Source organism: Vombatus ursinus, unplaced genomic scaffold (genome assembly GCF_900497805.2).
Source record: "Vombatus ursinus unplaced genomic scaffold, bare-nosed wombat genome assembly UNPS02014786.1, whole genome shotgun sequence".
NCBI lineage: Eukaryota > Metazoa > Chordata > Mammalia > Diprotodontia > Vombatidae > Vombatus > Vombatus ursinus.
Window position 1 is genome coordinate 37,563,569 of NW_020954564.1, and position 20,951 is coordinate 37,584,519.

The following is a 20,951-nucleotide window of genomic DNA, read 5'->3' on the forward strand; positions in this document are numbered from 1 at the left end:
ATCTATCTATCTATCTATCTATCTATCTATCTATCTATCTATCTATCCATCTATCTATCTATCCATCTATCTATCTAGCTAGCTAGCTATCTGTAGCTATCTACATAAATATAGATACATATGTCTCTCTCTCTATATATATATACTGTATAGACACATATGTTTATACATATATTTATATAGTGTGTACACATGTATATATTTATCTATAGACATTTATTTTTATATCTATAGATAGCTATATAAATATAGATAATGTATCTTTATATTTATATGTAGTATATGCATACACCCATGTATTTATTTATTTATATAGCGTACACACATATGTAAGTATGTATACACAGATATGTATCTCTGTATATCTCTATTTATCTATGTAAATCTCTGTCTACATATTTATATACCTATTCTTGTTCAATACATACATGGGAATACCTCATAGAAACCCCCAAAATACATATCCATGAGTAACAACATGGGAAAAGTTGGCTGGTGGAAGACAGCAAGAAGATCCTTAAATTGGTGTCCCAAGCAGGGACACCCTCCTCACCCTCCCACCTCCAGCTTAACTCCCTTTTCCTTCTCACTGCCAACTTTTCTCTCCCCTCAGGTGAATGAAAAAACTAAACCAAAACAATGAGGGAGGGAAGGGAATAAGCATATTGCCTGTTTTTTTTTTTCCTTTTCTTGTTTAAATAATTATTATCTCACTTAATTCTAGTAACAATCCTGGGAGGTAGGTGCTATTAATATCCCCAGTTTACAGTTGAGGAAACTGAGGCAATGAGAAGTTTAAGTGCCTTGCCCAAGGTTACACAGATAGGAACCATCTGAGGCTGGATTTGAACTCAGGTCTTTCTGATTCCAGGCGAGGTACTCTACCCACTGTGCCATCAGCTACCTCAAAGACATGGAAAAACTGACAGAAGACATTTAGGGAAGGTTGATTTCCTGGCAGGTGGGTGACTGAACAGCGTAATAGAGAGATCATACACGGAAACTGAAAAGTAAATTAATTCTTCATTATGTGTTCTTCCTCCATTCCCACCACCCCTTTTTGGAAAGACCTAGTCCAAGGATTCATAACCTTGGGTTTGTGAATATGTTTCTTTTTTTAACTTTAATAAATTTATTTCAGTATGATTGGTTTCTAGGCAGGTAAGTGGCCCTACACATAGTGAGTCAGATGGTTAACTACCTTTTAAGTGTCTAATATGTGCACAGAACAACGAACTGGGACTCATGAAGGCTTGTGTTCTAATCCTGATTTAAAAACTCACTATCTGTGTAACCTTGGGCAAGTCACTTGACCTCCCTCAACCTATTTCCTCATCTGTAAATGAGGATAATAATGATACCTGCTTTGTAATGTTGTGAGAATTAAATGAGATAATATATCTAAAACAGTTTATAAACCATAAAACACTATATATTATTATTTTCTTTGTAATAATATGTATTTCATTTTATGAATTTAAGAACATCATTCTGAGAAGGAATCCAGAGGCTTTGCCACACTGTCAAAAGGGCCTATGACATCAAAAAGATTAATAATGTTCTTTAGCATTTATATAGCACTTTAAAAGTTTGGAAAGTACTTTACAAATATTATCTTATTTTATCTTCACAACAAACACAGGAGGTTAAGTGCTATTACTATCCTCATTTTACAGATGAGGAAACTGAGGCAGACAGAGGTTGGTTACTTTCTCAGGGTCACACAGCTAGAAGAGTCTGAGATGAGATTTGAATTTAGGATTTCCCAATGTCAGGTACAGTGCTCTATCTACAACGTAAACTACTTGATCTGGACTGGGGCATTTGATGTTTCCGTGAGGTAATATAATCTCAGAACTGCATACATCCTCCAAGACCGAGCTCAAGTTCCCATATAAATAAAGCCTTCACTGATTAACTTAGTCCACATGACCTATCCTTGTCAGCTAGCTGGGCAAATCAATTAAATTATTCTGGATCTCAGTTTCCCCCTTTTTTAAATGAAAAGATTAAATTAGATGGCATATAAGATCTCTTCCAGACCTACTGTTCAATGTTTTTAGGTACTTTCCAAATCAAGATTCCTAAGTTCTATCATTCTACATTCCAACATTCCCACCAGTCATAACATCTCATACTCTGACACATTGTGTTCTAAGGCCTCATTCCAATCTACCATTCAATGATCCAACACTGAATATGGACTTAATCAGGATATGAAACCCAAGAGAATGGAGGAAACAACAACTAGTAGGCCTAAGTGAATTCAGGTTAATGGGCCTCTTTCAAGTTAATGAAAAAACTGATGGATGTGATAGGTGGCAGCTAGGTGAACAGGAGATAGAACACTAGATCTGTATTCAGGAAGGTTTGAGTTCAAATATAGCCTCAGAAACTTAGTGGCAGTATTAACCTCAAGCAAGTCATTTAACCTCTCTTTGCCTTAGTGTCCTCATCTGCAAAATATGGATAGTAATAGCATTTATTTCCCAAGGTTGTTGTGAAGATAAAATGAAATAATATTTATAAAGTACCTTGAAAACTTTAAAGTACTATATAAATACTAATGATTGTTTATTAGTATCATTAGTAGTGGTAATCAACTGAGGTCAGTAATCACTGAAAGATTGTGGAAAATGGCAGAAGCACCATTGGACTGGTGACTGGCAAATGTCCTGATTGATGGAATATAAACACATGAAAAAAGGAGTATTTATGATCGAGAGCCAACATTGTTTCATTAAAAACAGTTCACATCAAGAAAATGACATACTTCAGTAAAACCTTAGAGAATTCTCCTCCACTAACCTTGTGAGAAATATTGTAAAACTGAGGCTAGATGATAGGGCAGTTTACAAAATTGGAACTAACTGACCAGACTCAATAGAGTTGGACAAAAAAAACTAAGTTCAGTGTTCCAACCTCACTCCTCCCTTCCCCTTGGCCCTGTTCTGTTCAACATTGTTACCAATGACTTAGATAAAGGAATAGATGGCAGGCTTATCAAATCTGCTTGGGATGTAAAGATGGGAGCAATAAATTAACATGGTGGATGAAAGAGTCACAATCCAAAAGAATCTCAACAGGCTAGAACCTTGGACTGTATCTAATATGATGAAATTTCTAAAATGAAATATGAGATTTTCTGCTTCGTGCAAATGCTGGAATGCTGGACAACCACTTGCTGTAGAAGGTATTCTGAGCCATCTATGGGCTGAACCTCTCTGTGTCTTTTCATTCTGACATTATATGGTTTTATATTCTAACATACCACCCAGCTCTGACATTCTGTTATGAGGAACCTTCCAGCTCCAATACTCTATAACTTATGTTTCCAAATTTTTTGATCTAATAGCCATTCCAGCTTTGACTCTTTATGGTATCTGTAAGTTCTTAAAGCATTTTGGTTTTGGTACTACTTCTTTGTAAACTGAATATGGCCTACCTTGTATTATGACTATATGTCTTGTTCCCTCAATCAGAGTATAATTTCTTGAGGGCAGGAACCATATTCACATGCAAATTTGTACTCCCCACAACATCTTGTACAAGGCACACATTCGGTGCTTAGTCAATGTCTGCTGACTGGTGAACTGACTTTTGCTAGATGGAAAGAAGATGGAGAATTCCTTGGATCTTTGAAATTTCCCTGGGAGTTAGTAATCCAAAGGGGGAGGGGAAATGTAAAGTAGCTAATGATGTGCTAAAATTCAACAGCACCTTCATGAAATATTCACTACCTTAAACACGTCTAATATTAAAGATTAAAAGTCCTGGGATTTGTCCTCACAACTCCCAGACCTGATTTATGATCTGTCAAAAGCCACGGGCCTCATGATTCATAACAGAAGAGGTTAAAAACTGTTAACTCTGTAAAGGGGGAAAGGATTTGGGCTGGGGGAAGATGGCCTTTGATCGCCATTTCTGGAAAGAATGGACTTGAAGGTCCCCATCTCAAATTCCAATTACATCATGCCCGCTGCCTCTGCTGACCACTATCAGCTCCTGTCTTCACCCTCCCCTTGGGGAGAATGGGAAGCCTCATTAGAAAAGATTTTTTTCCCTCAGTGCTTAACATGCAAGTTTCTCCCACCACTGAGTGGGTTATTAATTCCTGACACTCACTACATAACAAATATGTATTCTGCAGATGAAAGACATATCCTATCACTGGCCAAGCAGAGCTGCCAGAGAGTACAGGGGGCCACTGGATCGAGGGTGGCCCAGGGCAGCAGAGGTCCCTGGGACAAGCCACTTCTAACATATCCCACGGGATGGAATGTGGAGGCTAGAGGTCTCCTTGATGCACCGGACTCAGTCCCAGGGGCTAATGTCATCCTTTCGCATTCTGGAACCCAAGTTTATTTTGAGCTTGGTGGTGATTACTGTTTGCATTCAGCTTGGGTGTCTGTGGGCAAGCTCTCCATCAATCCAAGGGATATTGGCTTTATTGACTCCAGTTTCCCATTTTCATGGCTAACCTTGCTGGATGAATATTTGCAACAATGCATTTCATTTTTTTGGTAAACTATAAAGCCTCAGGCAGCAGCTGTGTGTTAACTTTTTCTAATGATTGTGCCATTTGTTTCTGGAAGCTTGCATGTAACCAGTACAAACGAGGAGGCTGAAAAGGGCTGAATTAACACCTTTGTCTCATGGGATAGCCTATAAACATGGTTGTTGAGTTTTTTTAAAATAAACGTTGTGTAGAAGAGAATTATTTTTTCCTTTTTAATTTTGAATTTGTGATAATTCAGTGAGGGATTAGACTCACACTTTGCATCATCTATGAACAGAGTGTTCTTGAGGAAATCGAAAGCATGAAAGAGATTACAGTAGTAATGTTGGAAACAATCACAGAACTAGTAGGAGACAGAATTCATTTAATCCAATCTTCTCATTTACAAACAAGTAGACTGAGGCCCAGAGAAGATGAGGGACTTGCCCAAGGTCACATAATTAATTAGTGACAGTAAGGTAACCAGAACTTAGGTTTCCCAACTCCTAGTCCAGTGCTCTATTATACTCTTCTATCTTAATATTTGAAATTACAAACATTTGGGAATCATCCATTTATATATACATAATGGATATGTTAACTTGCAAAGCAGATTAGCCTTTTTTTTTATTACATCAGGCTCTTTAAGGGCGCTCTAATAAGGTAGTACTTTCTTAGCTCAGTTCCTGCAAAAATGTGCAATGGGAAATAATGAAATTACACTTCTTTTTACATAGTTGCTACTTCAGACTGGTTTCACACATTATAACGTCAAATACACCATATGCTATATACAATATCCTATGCATACTTGAAAAAGAGGCAGCACTGAAAGCTGTACAAAACACCGTGTATGGATTTGGAGGACTTGAGTACAAATTGCATCTACTTACAATCTGTGACCTTAGATAAGTCCCTTCCCATCTCTAAGCCTTGATTTTCTCATCTATAAAATGGGGTTAGACTAGTTGATTACCAAAGTCCCTTCTGGGGACCTATTCATAATCTTATGAATAGATTTTCAAAGATCTAGAATTTTCTCCAGGTAGTCAGTTTGAAAAAAGTGATTTCTCTCTAGTCTTTTTAAATAAGATCTGCAGGCATCATTTTGCAGTGGTAGGAGGAGGAAGAGGGATTTGGTAGCTCTATTATTGGAGGGCACATATGATGTGGGGAGATAAACAAAAAGATCATTGGAGACATATTCAATCCTGGGTTCTAGTTCTTTCCATAACACTTAGTATTCATGTAACCCAGGACAAACTTTCCTCTCTGTGATTCAATTTCCTTCTCTATAAAATAAAGGGTCACTAACAGTTCTAACATTTTTCTGCATTATAACATCCCATGTTATAAAATGCTTTACTGTTCTGTGCTAAATTCAGATTGTTTGTGTTCTAAGTTCTCTTTCAGATGTTTCATTTTATATCTTGTATTCTAAGGAAACTTTAAACTCTGTTTTGTGCTCTAGGATTCTATGTTCTAAGGCCCTTTTCTAGCTCTGACATTTTCTGTTCTAAGTTTGGTTCTCACATTCTAAATTTCTCTGAGGACAGAAACTAAGGACTGTTGTTACCTTCCCCACAGAGAAAGAAGCCAGTAGTGGAAGCCTAGAGTGTGACTTCACTGTCTTGTGCCCAGTTGGAGCTGCAGCTAGTTGAAACAGTCACCAGACGTTTGGTCGCTTTCATAAGGAACTCAGCTGATTCCATCCCGAATATGTCTCTTCCTTCTACCTCCTTTCGGGTTTTGCTGCCTATCTTGCCATCTTCCGTACAATCCTATTTTCACTTTCCTTAGCCCTGTCACCACTTTCCACTTTGGGTCAAGGATGCTGACTGCTTGCTTGTTCACTTCCCAACCACAGGAGTCTCAACACATATCTCTGGTCCCTGACAACAGCTGATATTGGTGTTTCCCAGTTATGTTCCAAAAATATGACTCGTCTCATCTAGTATTTGAAAATCCATGAAGTGAGGCAATACCAAAATGGTGGAGTAAAGGCAGGGACTCACCTGAGCTCTCCCCTAAACTCCTCCAAATACCTTTAAATCATGACTCTAAACAAATTTTACAGTGACAGAACCCACAAAAAGACAAAGTGAAATAATTTTCTTGCCCAAGATAACTTAGAAGGTTGGCAGAAAAGGTCTGTTGTACCAGGATGACAAAGAAGCACAGTTCAGAGCAGACAACATCAGTGCAGATTGGGCCCCAGCAAACCAGGATCGGGCCACAGGGTGACTGAATGAGTGGCATCCGTGGTGGTTTCCAGACTTCTCAGCCCACAGACAGTAAGGGGATCAGACCATGTGTCAGAAGGGGAGTCACAGGGGTCCCTGTGCCAGTACCAGGGGCAGGACTCTGCTGAATTGCCTATACTTGGATCTGGGTCTCAGTCCTGGATCTTAGTCCCAGAATGAGGAGAAGCTCTGGCACAGCAGACCTGGTGACCTCAGGGGAGCAGGGACCCTGGGCATGGTTCCAAAACTGAAAAGAGTGCTTGTGGTCAATCAGAAACCAGTGCACAGTACAGGAGAGTAGTAAACACACCTTTCCCTAGATCATACCACCATGGAAGAGCCAAAAACTTACAGGTCCCTAGAATCACCTCTGAAAGCAGCTACACAAAAAACCTAAATCTTGGGACAGTACCCCCTCCACTTGGGAAGCAGAGCCCCACTTTAGCATGGAGTTAAAAGTCAAGAAATAGGCTAGGAAATGAGCAAAGAAAAGAAAAACATCTGACTAAGAAAAGTTACTATAGTGACCAAGAAGACCAAAACATACACTCAGACTAAGACAACAGTCAAAATTCCTGCATCCAAAGCCTCCAAGAAAAATATGAATTGATCTTAGGCCATGCAAGACCTTAAAAAGGATTAAAAAAAAACAAGTAAGAGAAGTAAAGGGAAAATTGGTAAGAGAAATGAGAGTGATGGAAGAAAATAATGAAAAAAAGAGTCAATAGCTTGGTAAAGAAGACACAGAAACACTGAAGAAAATAATACCTTAAAAAACAGAATAGGTCAAATGGTAAAATTCCAATGAAGAGAAGAATGCCTTGAAAAGCAGAATTAGCCAATGGGGGAAAAAGACATATAAAAATTCACTGAAGAGAAGTACTCCTTAAAAAGTAGAATTTACCAAATGGAAAAGGAAGTACAAAAGCTCACTGAAGAAAATAATACCTTAAAAGTTAGAATTGGGCAAGTGGAAGCTAATGACTTTATGAGACATCAAGAAACAACCAAACAAAATAGAAAGAATGAAAAAAGTGGAAAAAAAGGTGAAATATCTCATTGGAAAAACAACTGACCTGGAAAGCAGATTCAGGAGAGATAATTTAAGAATTACTGGACTACCTGAAAGTAGTAATTACAACAAGAACCTAGACATCATCTTTTAAGAAATTATCAAGAAAACTGCCCTGATGAACCAGTGGGTAAAAATAGAAATTGAAACAGTCCACCGGTCACCTCCTGAAAGAGATCCCCAAATGACAACCCCCAGGAATATTATAGCCAAATTCCAGACCTCCCAGATCAAGGAGAAAATACTGTAACCAGCTAAAAAAATTTGAATATCATGGAACCACAGTCAGGATAACAGAAGATTTAGCAGCTTCTACCTTAAGGGAGGGCTTAGAATATGATATTCTGGAGGCCAAAAGTGCTAGGATTACAACCAAGAATCACCTACCCAGAAAAACTGAGCATAATCTTTCAGGGGAAAAATGTATATTCAATGAAATAGTAAGTGTCTGATGCTGGATTCCAACTCAGGTCTTCCTGACTCCTGACTCCAGACCTACTGCCCCTATCCACGGTGCTTAGTTCCATCTGAGAAGAGAGTATGGCTAGTATGGGTACTTCCTGAAATGGAGGTTGGGAAGAAATCCACCAATTAAAAGAAGTGGTCATGGGGTGGTAGAACAGACAGAGTGAGAAGAAAGTCTCTGGAGCAGAGATAAAGATGGGGTCCAGTGAGTCATGGGTTTATCTGGGTTTTTAAGAAAGTGCAAGTGCTTCCTTGAATGATAGTTAGAAAGAAATACACCAGTCAGAGGAAGAGGTCAGATGGAGATGGAATGGCAGTTCTGGGAATCATGGTTTGGTTCAGGTTTATAATCTAACAACTTGAGTTTGGATCCTACCACTGTTTCTTAATAGCTGTGTGACCTTGGGCAAATCACTTACACCCTTTGGGCTTCAGTTGGTGGATAACTAGGGAAAGGAGAAAACAGTCAGGAGAAAGCTAGCTGTGACCCTCACCACAAGCAAATTTATGGCAAGCCATGAACAAGTGTGGCACATGATAGGCAGGAATGGATGGGTTGTGATCAGAAATATGGAGGGAATTTCCAAATTGATGAGATCAAATATCCATTTCAATTTTTGAATAAGAGGAGAGGCTTGGGTTAAATAATCTTTAAAGTCCTTTCCAGCTCTAAATTTTATATTATTCCATATGTGACTTGTTTTCAGCTCATCTCTTACAAGGAACACAGGAGTTCTAAAGGCTGGGCCACTGATCCAGCCTAGATTAGCATGAGAGCAAGTATGCACATTCCCAACCATCACCATCCTCCCCTGAGTACCCTTGCTGGGATGGCTCAGTGACTTCAGCCTTCCCTGGCTGCCTGCCTGCTTCTCCTTCTTCCTGGCTTCCCCTGCCCTAGGCAAACCTTACATACAATTATCTAGAAATTAGTGGCAGGAGAGGAGCATGTGGGGAAGATGATTCCCCTGGAATTATAGAGTCGCCTGAAGAAAGATTTAGGGGAATGAAGAAAATCTCTTTCACAGCCTGGAATGGCAAATAGGCCTCTTACCCAGACACATAGACATCATTGACAATCTGGCTCTGGCGGTAATAGGTTGATGGAGCAATGCTTCATGAGGCTTCTCTGAGTTTGAACTGAAAGTGCTGATTCAGAGGCAGGACAATCCCATGGTGGGAGAGGGGTACTGGTTAGCTGATCTCAGGGTGAACAGGTACAACTAACTTCTATTTTTTTATATTACTCTACCACCTTTGGATAGGCCATGGCTATGTCGATGTAAGAATCACTGATTTCCAAAGTCTATAAGGATACACACACATACACACACAATTTAGAGTCAGAAGGAATCTTAGAACCTGGTCCAACCCTCTCATTTTACATTTGAGGAAAATGAAGCCCAGGGAGGTGGTTATTTCTACAAAAACACATAAGCAAAAGTGTCAGAAGCAGAATTTGAATCTGAGTCTTCTGATTTCCAATCCAAAGCTCTTTTCACTGTATCATGCTTTCCAAATGCATCGTTGACTAGGAATTCCTTTGTAGAGCATCTTTGACACATGGATATTTTATCTCTGCTATGAAATCTCCAGTGATGACAAGCTCATCTATCCTCCAATCCTGTGGCATAATCTCCCCAGTTTTTCAAAGATCATTTACACTGGTTTCATATGTCACTGCCCCTCTTTGAGTCCTTCCCCCCTTCCTTCTATCTGTAAAACTAGGTTGTTGAGGTAACTAAGGTCCTTTCTGGCTTGAAAAATTGCAAGCTTCAACAATTTTAAGTTCCCATTTCCACTGACCAGAATGAGTTCCAGGTACATGACTCTGCTTTTCCTTGACCTGACTCACCTTCTCTTCACATCCATCCTGCCCCCATCAGTTGCTATCATGCTGAGTGGATTCATAAATTCTGATTCTCTGCTCTTTGCCCTGACCCTGATGGATCTGTTTCCAGATCTTCCTCTGTGGCAAAGTTGGCCTGCTACCAATTTCTGAAGCAAGTAAAATTTGCCTTGGCAGCCTTCCCACCTCTACATCCAGGGTTTGTGCCCATTTTTCCATGTACCCATCATAGATCTCATTCTTAGCTACCTGTCAGCTAAATCCTCTATAATAGGTGTGATCGGATAATAAATTTAGGCATCCTCATCTCAAACTGACATGTTGGCCTTTCTTAGTGTGGCATATAGGGAAGGAATTCTTAACATTTTTTGTGTCCTAGACCTTGAAGTGTGCTGTTAATGTTTAACAATTGGCTCTGAAAAATGTATATGACATACTTTTCATTTTAATCTGATTATTAACATTTATGCAATATTTTCTTAAATCTAGACAATTAGCAAAACAAGAAATCAAACCCTGATTTGTACCATTTGCCAATTTCATAGAGGTAAATGCTCTAATGAAACTTTAACAAATGGTTCTCACAAGCCAATGAGAGCTGGTACAAGCACTCTCCTATCTGGACCCCTTTCAAAGTCTGGTGAAGCCTAGGGATCCTTCCTGAGCATGTTTTAAATGCATAAAATAAAATGAAGGAAATGAATTATGTTGAAATATAGCTATCAAGATACATTAAAAATGATTTCATGAAGCCCAGGTCATGAACCCATGGTGTAAAGCATTGTATTTGAAGTCAAAAGACCTGGGTTTAAATCCAAACTCCACCATAACTTCGCGTGTGAGCTCAGAACAAATCATATAACCTCTGCCTGAGTATCCCCATTTAAAAATCCAAGGGTTTGGTCTATACGACTTCTAACATCCCTTCTAACTCTTACTACTGTGACATAAATGTATCTTTAATGTTGGAATGTCCCATATTAGTCTGAAGGAGTGTACAGATAAAATTTCCCTCAGAGCTCACCACACAGCTACCTACTTTATTCTTTTCCCAAAGATAAGACTTTGAGGATAACAATCACAGAAGTCCAGGAACTAGGAGAGGGGCAAAGAAGGGAGTTGCTTCCAATCTTGCAGCCTCTGAAGTCTATTCCTCCTTTGTAGAACCATCAGGATGTCTGAATGGCATGGAATAATAATGCTAAGCATCAACTCACATTTCTATGGTGCTTGAAGACTTACAAAGTCCTTTCCTGACAATGCCTCCTGAGAGGTTGCTAGTGCAAGCATTACTATTCCCATTTTGCAGATAGGGAAACTAAGGCTGGTAGAGGCTAAGTGATGTGTTCATGTTGACACAGAGGAAAAAAAATGGACTGTGCTCCTTGGATGTAGAAAGGAAAGACAGACTCTCTTCATCCTACATCACTCAAGTCCACAGTTTTGTCAATGTGTTAGCATTCTGTTAGGAACCTACTTGGCCTATGGTGTCCATTTTTTCCTCTGGTTGTATATGATAATGAGACAGGAAAGAATGTAGGATGATCACTTTTTATCAAAGTCCTAAAATGGAGTCATAGAAAGAAAGCAAAGTAATTTCAATCTCTAGTTCTTTGCCACTAAACAAACATATAAAAGTGTATGTGTGTGTATGTGTGTATATACAAGATATGTACTCATTATGTATACATAAAATATATATCACTGTATACATACATTAAAATATATCATATGTGCTATATATACACACATACATATACACATTAATTTTGTATTGACACAATAGACACCCTAGAAAGCACCTGAACAAACCATTTACCAAGTACATTTTACTAAGCCAGTTAAGTAAAACTGCCTAATTCTATGATTGTCTGAAAGTATGTGTCACTTTTGATTTATGTAGCTTTTTTTTCATTTGTTAATAAAAAGATGTACCAACAGTATCCATTGCATTGGATTAGAACCGTATTGCCTCTTAAAATTGACTTTATTGACATTGTTTTAGTGTGTATGTATGTATGTGTGTGTGTGTATGTGTGGGTGTGTATATATATATATATATAAATTTGGCTCTGTTTTCTTCCCACTGCATCACTTCATCAAAGTCTTTCCATGTTTCTCTAAATTATTTTTATCCTTTTTTAATTTAATAAAATCTATTTCTCTCCCTCTTTCTCTCTCCCCTTCCCATTGGAAATGAAAAAGAAAAAGAAAAACAAAACCCTTATAACAAATAGGCATAGTCAAGCTCTAAATTCTTCATATTAATCATTCCTTATGGTGCAGGGATTTTCCAATGCTGGGCACATTTTTTGTAAAGTGATCTCCTTCCATCCCACTCCTCTCAGAAATTACTCATCTTCCAGTCTGAGAATCTCTTCCTTCATTGCCAGTTACTAGCCATGTGACCTTGGGCAAATCACTTCTTTCTGGGCCCCAGTTTCTGCATATGAGATAATGTATGCAAAGCTCTTTGAAAACTTTCAAATGCTATAGAAACATTAGCTGTAATGATTTTCTTCCTCTGTCAAGTGAGGAGCAGGATAAGAAGCCCTCTAAGGGTCTCTTTAGGCTCTGAATGCTATGATCCTATGACCAAGTGTGTGCCAGAAGCCCTGAATTTAGGTGTGCTGCCTTTATGGTTCTTAGTTTCACCTATGGTGTCTTTTGCCCAATCAATCATTAACGGAAAGTGTGAGTTGTTGCCCAGTTAGAAATAAATGGCAGATGTTGTCAATATTTAATGTTGACAAGTGAGGGTCACCCTGGCCTATTCCTAAGAGGGAAGGGAGCACAGAAAGGTGCATATGAAGATGAGAGAAAGCCCAGTTGTAGGTGAAGTTACCACTAATACATGCAGCCCCTTCAAGATCTAATGCAACCCTGTCATTTGAGAGAGAAAGAAGTAACAATGACAACATCAACAACAAAGACAAAAATAATAACTAGCATTTAAATAGTGTTTTAAAGTTTCCAAAGCACTTTACATATACTATCACATTTGAGGAAACTGAAGCTGAGGGAAAAATGAATGTGATAGAACGAAGAAAAAATTAAGCATTTGCCATGTATGAACAACTATAAAAAAGAAGCTTCCCAAGGTCAAACAGGGTGGGAGTGTGTGTGTGTGGGCGGGGTGGTGAGACAGTAATAGCAGCAACCAACTTCCTGGGCTCTCAGTGACTGCTGAGTGAACTCTCTTTAGTATCTTTGGCCAGACAATGGTGCAGTAGGGCTGGAAATTTGGAGACCTGGACTCTATTTCTAGATCTGCAAGTGATTTGATGTGTGCACTCGAAGTAGTAACTTAGCATCTTATAACTCAGAGCATGAAAAGACCATTTGAGATCGCAATTTGTGCTCACGGGGCTTCTTTTGATAAGAAACACATCCTCATTGCCTTTTCTTTTAGCCATATCTAGGATACCAGTGCAGAGAACCCTTTTAGTGAAAGTGCCCTTAGCAATTCAGTTTAGCAAAGACCTTGTTATTGATATAGGAGCACAGAAAGGGAAGGAGATCAGGATCTCTCAGTGATTATATGTCAGGGGTAGGAACTGAATCCAGATCTTCCCAACTCTAAGCCTGGCTATATCACACCACCTCCCACAGAAGGTTCCCTGGGATACATTTATAACAGGATTTTGTTTATTAAGAAATAAACATGTCTCTATAAATGTACGTAAGTGGGCTGGATGATTTTGAATGGTCCTTTCAAACTCTGAGTTGTAAGATGCTAAATCATTGGTTGAAGGTTTATTGTTTGGATAGTTTAATACAATTGATCAACATTGCTGCTATTGCATATAGTAAGTCATACCTCTATTATCTGATGATTATATGAATTGTACATAGAAGACAGCGATATTTTATAATATATGTTCATAACATGTCAGAGGTGGAAGAAACCCAAGACCTAGCTAGCCCAACCTCTTCCTTTTACACAGCAAGGAATGAAGGCCTACAAGTATTTGCTCCTATAAACAACTGCTATGCAGCTTTTCACTCTCTGCATTCCTCTCCCAAGTTTCTTTTCATCAATGGGACCATGCTGCTTCAGAACAGTGCCATTTTTTTTTCTTCCTGATGCCAATTACAGTCAGATTCTCAGCTTCTCTCAGTCAGAATCACTGAGAAACTGGGAGAACTGTTATTTCCTTGGCCCTTCCATCTGGAATATTAAACATTTTACATAATGTGTAAATACAGCTGAACCTAACTCAGTCTCTCTTTGATAATCTGCAAGCCCAATGCTTTCTACTCTCCCCCTTTTCTGTGAATTTTTCTTCTTTTTTCCTCTTTTCTTTCTCCTCTGTCTCTGCATCTTCCTACCTTTTCTTCTATGACTTCTCTTTCCTTTACGTCTCTTGTTTTCTTTTCCATCATCAATTCCACAGTTACTCCTGTAAGTGTTATTCCTTCCTATTAGAATCCAAGTTCTCTGAGAATAGAATCTCTATCCATCTTTTGTATTTGTATTGATAATGCCTGATACACAGGAAGTACTTAATAAATGTCCTTCCTTCTTCTTTCCCTCCCTCCCTCCCCTTCTTTCCTTCCTTCCTCCCTTCCTTTTTCCTTCCTCCCTCCTTTCTTCCCTCCCTCCCCCCTTCCTTCCTTTTCTCCCTCCTTCCTTCCCTATCTCTCTCTTCTTTTTTTACTTTTCTTTCCTCTCTCCCTGTCACCATTATCTTCCCTGTATGTCCTTTACTTTTCTCTTTTCTGTCTTCCTCCTTTCTTTCATATTGTCAGTCTTTTTGTCCCTTTATGCTTCTGTCTCAGTCTCTCCCCGCGTGCACACACACACACACACACACACACACACACACACCCTCCCTCTACCAGCTTGTTCCCACTTTCTACCAGTGATTGAATAGCAGAGTGGCAAGGGCTGGCATTACAAAGACTCCATTACTTTTACAAAACATTTTACAGTACATTTACTGGTATATGATAGAGAATGATTGTGAATCATTAAAATTAAGCTATGCGTGTCAAAACAGCCTGCAGAACCCATTGCCTGTGAGTATTCTAGCCTTCCTTTGTGTCCTCCTCCACTAAGTAATTTCAAGCAGGTCATTATCATGGAAGCTGCCGAGCCTCCCCAGACTTCCCCAGGAGCCCACAATTTCCTGGGGTACAGTGGAAGGCTCCTCAGATGTATGAAACACTCAACGTGAGATTGAGCAAGAGAGAGTGGCGAATGACACAGTATGAAATTCACAGGAGCCCCCTGCCTGGTGGAATCACAGCCTGACCAAGTTTCAATTAAGAGGAAATTAAGCATTGCATGTACCAAAAGACCAAAAAATCCTCCCAGAAAACAAATAAACAAACAAAAATCTCCTCACAGCAAGCCCACTAGACTAAGGAGCCTTTAATCACACAATCTGAAACAAAAGTTGCCTCTGGCCAGCTCTACAGGCCATAGAGGGGTGGATAGTGATAGCCAGTGTCGTAGGAAACAGTCACCCCAATCATTCTAGACAGTAATAAACCTTTCCCAGCCAAAGCTATGATCCCTGGCACCAGGACAAGCTTCATACACCTGAATGGTCTTAATGGAGGCATGCTGGAGATATACTCCCCTTCCACTTGCTGTGACACAATACTGCCCTACTCACCTGACATAATGGCTAATCCCCGCCCCCTTTGGCAACTTGCTCCTTTGGGATGAAAATTGCTTCCTCATCCATCTTGTCCACCCCAATCCAATAAATTGCACTACCACAAGACCTCCAGAATCCATTCTCTCCAACCTCTGTTTAAGCCTTCACTGGTTTCTTTCCTAGACTACTGGAATATCTTCCAATGCAATGTTCCTTGTTTTAATCTCTCCCATTTCCAATGCATCCTTTCTAACACTTCACAAGTAATATTCATTCTTAATTCCTCTTCTATTCCTTTTCTCTATCTGCAAATATTATGGATTCATGTTGCCTGGCTCATAAAGTCTCAAACATTGTTATTCAAGGACCTTGATACTTTGGATTCAACCTGCTTGTCAAGATTTGTTTCGTATTATTCCTCCTAACGTATTATACTTTCTGTCCAAAAATGGACTACTTCTGCTGCCTTGTTCTTGTACTGCCCTTTTTGGTCTCCATGCCTTCAATTTAATTAAAGTTCAACATTCACTGAGTGTTTTTCACGTCCCAAATGCTGTTAGGCACTGGCGATGCAAAGACCAAAACAAATAATCCCTCCCCTGGAGAAAAATAACGAATACACAGCTGTGTTTGTGTGTGTGTATGACACATACACATAGTATAATTCAAAGTTTCTTCAAATGGTAGAGAGAGCTCTGACAACTAGGAGGCTAAAGGAAGGCCTCCCTTTGGGCATGAAGTATCATATACAGGTGATAAAAAGTTAGTTTTGCTCAAATGCAGTGTATGTATGTGGTTTCAGGGAGGGAGGGTGGGGGAGAGGTTGTTGTAATGTATGATTAATCTTGAAAGACATATTAGAGTACAATTGCTTATTGTTAAGGATTTTAAATGCCAAAGGAGTTTGTGTCTTATCTTAGTGGCAATAGGGAACCACAGAGGTTCCTTGAGCAAGAGGAATGACATTATCAGAACCAAATTTAGAAATAATCAATTCAGCAGCAGTGAGGAAAAATAGCTCTGGGTAAGATAGTAATGTTATACATACCTGAAAGAGCACAAGAGTAGGTGGGAAATCAGTCCATGTGGTTAAAGGTACTTAAATATTACAGGCTAATAATGAAGATTCAATAGTGTTAATAATTCTCAAGTTGTTGTCTGTACAAATCTCTAGCTGATCTTTGGATTAGTTTCTAATTTCTGATTTCATTGTTCAATTGTTTCAATCGTGTCTGACTCTTTGTTATACCTTTTGGGGTTTTCTTGGCAACAATACTGGAGTGGATTGCCATTTCCTTCTTCAACTCATTTTACAAATGAGGAAACTGAGGCAAACAGGGTTAAGTGACTTCCCCAGGGGTCACAGAACCAGTAAGTGTCTGAGGCCAAATTTGAACTCAGGTCTTCCTGACTTCAGATCTGGCACTCTATCCACTGTGTCACTTAGTTACCCTCTAATTCCTGATACCATCCCCTTAAATAATAGTATACTCCCTCTACAACTACTTTGTTTTCATTTTGTATGTATTACGTATATGCTAATTATATATGCGCATGTTGTCCTCCCTGCCCTATAAGAATATAAGCTCCTGAGGATAGAGATTATTTAATTTTGCCAGTGCTTAGCACAGTGTCTGGCACATAGAAAGTTCTTAATAAATGCTTGTTGACTGACTAATTGGAGGACTGATTGGAAAGAGAATATAGGCAAGGGAACCAATTAGGAAGCATTGCAACAGCTCAGGTGAGAGGTGATGAGAGGTTTTGCAATTGTGAATAAAAAAAAGGAATGGATGTAAGAGATTTTGCAGAGGTAAACTTGAATGGAATTGGTAATTGAATGTTGTTTTTTTTTTTTTAATGGCAGGGTGAATGGTAGAGAGAATAGTCAAAAATGACTCCTAAGTTGGAACCAGAGTGACTAGAACAGTGGGTCTTCTTAAAATTTTATATTAATTTTTAGTTCTAAATGTCTTCCTACTTTCCCTCTTCCCCTACCCTTTGAGAAAGCAAGAAATATGAGACCTATTATTCATATGAAGTGATGCAAAGTATATTTCCTCATTAGCCATATAGAATAATGGATCTTTACCTGGGGTCTATGAACTTGTGGCTTTTCAAAAATATTTAATAGCTATTTAAATCTTTGTAATCATTTGCATTTTATTGTATTCATTTTAAAATAATGTTCTGATAAGGAGTTCACAGATTTCATCAGATTGCCAATGAGGTCTATAACATAACAAAAGTTAAGAGTCTCTGAGTAGAATAGTGATGTCATTGACAGAACTAGGGAAACTCAGTAGGAAGGTGAGTATTGAGGGGATGCTCTGTAATCTCTGGGATGCTCAAGAGGAGAGATATCTGGCAGGCAGGTGGAGGTGCCTTTGCTCACTCTATTCCCTAGGAGAGGTATTTTATTTGTATCCTTCATTCCCAATCATTTTAGGGTTGAGGCTAAGGAACTGGCATGGAATATGATTTTAATCTAGACCCTAGGTCTTGATACCTTAGGGAAAAGGTGAATAGATGGTCTCTGACAAAAGGCATTCTCATGCATCAGAGATCCCAAGCCTCATGCACCAAAAGTCCTAGAAGACCATGGATTCCCAGGGACTCAATGACTACAGTTAAGCACATGCTGCATGGACAGGATTCTGTCTGAATATGCTTCAATTCTTGCCATCTGCCATCTTAGAATGAAGCTAAAGAGCTTGTCCTGAACATTATTAGAGCAGGGAACCCAGACACCAGGTCTTTACACACCTAGGCATACCTAGGCACTAAAATCCCTGTCACACTCCCTCTGCTGTCTACTGCTAGTCCCCTGGTGTTTGCAGTGAAAAGCAAAAGAAATAGAAACCACAGCCTCTCTATCATGTTCAGTTATCACAACATCCTGGCTTGGACCCAGTCAATTTGCTGTTTATCTTATAGTCAGTAAATTTCCTTCTCTTTTTCTCTTTATCACTGTAATTTAGAATTACTATAGTTGAGACTAAAATACTTCCTCCAGCTACTTCTTTCCTATTCTTATCCCTACCCACCCCAACCCCAAAACTCATTCTCATCTGGCCATATTCTCCTTTCCATTGTGCTCTCTGGTCTTTGCTCCATTGTTAACTGATTTTGCTTCTAGTTAGATAGCTTAATTTTATGTTTTTTCTATATTTTGGCCTTCACAAAAACCTGTTTGTTTGTTTAATTTCCCAGAAGATACTCCATCCTTGGTTGCTATGTCTTAGTGTAGCTTGCTTCTACTTTTCGCTTCCTCCAAAATAGTGGGCTAAGAGAAGGACCTAGTTTGTTCCTAGTTCTTCACTGACATTTTGAAAAGCTCTATCTTATACCATTACTGTGCAAACTTCTCTTCTGTGAAAAATCTCACAAGCAATGTGATCTATGTTGGCCGAAGGGGAATGTGCAAACAGAAAATAATGGGTCTTTTAAAGTACCAAAGGTATATGATATGCTGAAAACTTACATACCTCTGTTTCTGATCTACAAGGTCCTTAAGGACAAAGACTAGATTTCTCATATATTCTTTGAAATCCCTAGCTCAGTGCCCCATATGAGAATAATGCTTCTTTAGTATTTGTAGAAAATGAAGAGATTAGTTCTTGGGGATATTTGGAGGACGATGGAGCATTGTTTTGGAAGTACAGCATTAGAAGCATATTTATAGTTCCTGCGACTATTCCATGCCTTCAATTACCCCTTTTTTACCCTTGTTCTTGGATTGTTGGTCTCCATCCCATTACCTATTGTTATTTCTGACAATTCTGGCATAGGGCTCCAAGGAAGCAGTCAAGGCCTTGGCACTATGCCAGTGAAGCTTGTGAGACTCATCCATATATCAAGTCATTGGTAACTTTTCTGATGTCACCCCCTCCCGATATAATATGGGTTTAAATACTACCCCCATTTCTGGATCCACTATCACTTAGGAGAAATAATTCTTCTTATCTGACAGCAAATTCCAGGAAAGCCGAGGCACAAGATTGCCAACAGATGAATTTAATGGCTCCATATCATCCCAGTCACCATCTATTCCAACCAACCGATATGCTCAACAATTGAAGTTGGGAGTGAGCAGACAGTTTCTCTGACCAGTCTCAAACCTTTCAATATACCTTAAACTAAAAGCAAAGAAGATTCACATGTTGCAGAAGTAGGGACTTTAATGTTGAATTTGTCACTAATTCTACCCTCTACCCTGCTACCAGTCATGCCACTAAGTTCAGCATAATAATAATGACTCATTTTCTATAGTTTTTTTTAAGCTTATAGCCTTCTCTGTATCAGCTGAACAGAATAGGGAGTTCATATATTTTTATATAACGAAACTGAGGTTCAGAGAGGTCCCAAGGTCACAGTTTAATAAGTTTCAAGGTCAGGATTCAATCTTTGTCTTCTTATTCCATCAAAGTCAGGCACTCCTTTTCCACTAAAGCATACTGTTGCAATTTGCACTTAGATAATCTCCAAGTTTCTTTTCAGTTCTTTTCAGTCATTCAATTAATTAAATAATTAATTAATTAATTAATTAATTAATTCATTCATTCATTCATTCATTCATTCATTCTGTATTTATAAAGTGGATACTATGAGTCAGGCAATAATGATGCCAATACAGAATTGAAATAGTTTCTGCCCTCATGAAATTGATATTCTATCAGTGAAAGCAATATCTACATATATGTTTTAAATAAACATGAATTTTATATATAAAGTACATATAAGCAGTTTCAAGGGGATTCACTGACAACTGGGGGTGAATCAGCTTGGTTTAATGTAGAAATTGGGAACTGAGCTGAACTTGGAAGGACAAAAGGAATCTTTTGAGGTAGATATAAAGAAGGAAGGCATTACAGACACAGGACATAGCTTGTACAAAGGTGCAGGAGACGGAAATCAAATGTCATGTATGTAGAGCATCAAGCAGACCAGTTGACTGAAATGTAGTGTTTGAGACACAAAAGTAATGTCAAAGCAATCTGGAAAGAGAAATCAGAGTCAGATGGACAGGGGGTTTTAAATGTCCCACTCTGCCTCTCTTAAAAGAATTTAATTTCCCATGTTCCTCTATCCATATTAGCTCACTGACCTATAGACTGCTGCCTCTCAGCCCTGTCTCTGGCCTGATGTTACCCTTAGCAAAGGATTGCTGTCCCTGGCCTTTTTTAAGGAAAATAAAATGCTGAATTTCTAGGTA

General features: G+C 38.9%; 1 protein-coding gene across 2 annotated transcripts in view; it reads right to left on the bottom strand.

The window, feature by feature from the left end:
* Positions 1-20,951, bottom strand: part of LOC114047044 (astrotactin-2) — a 1,078,351-nt gene that overhangs the window by 634,972 nt on the left and 422,428 nt on the right. The gene's annotated exons all lie outside the window — the stretch shown is intronic.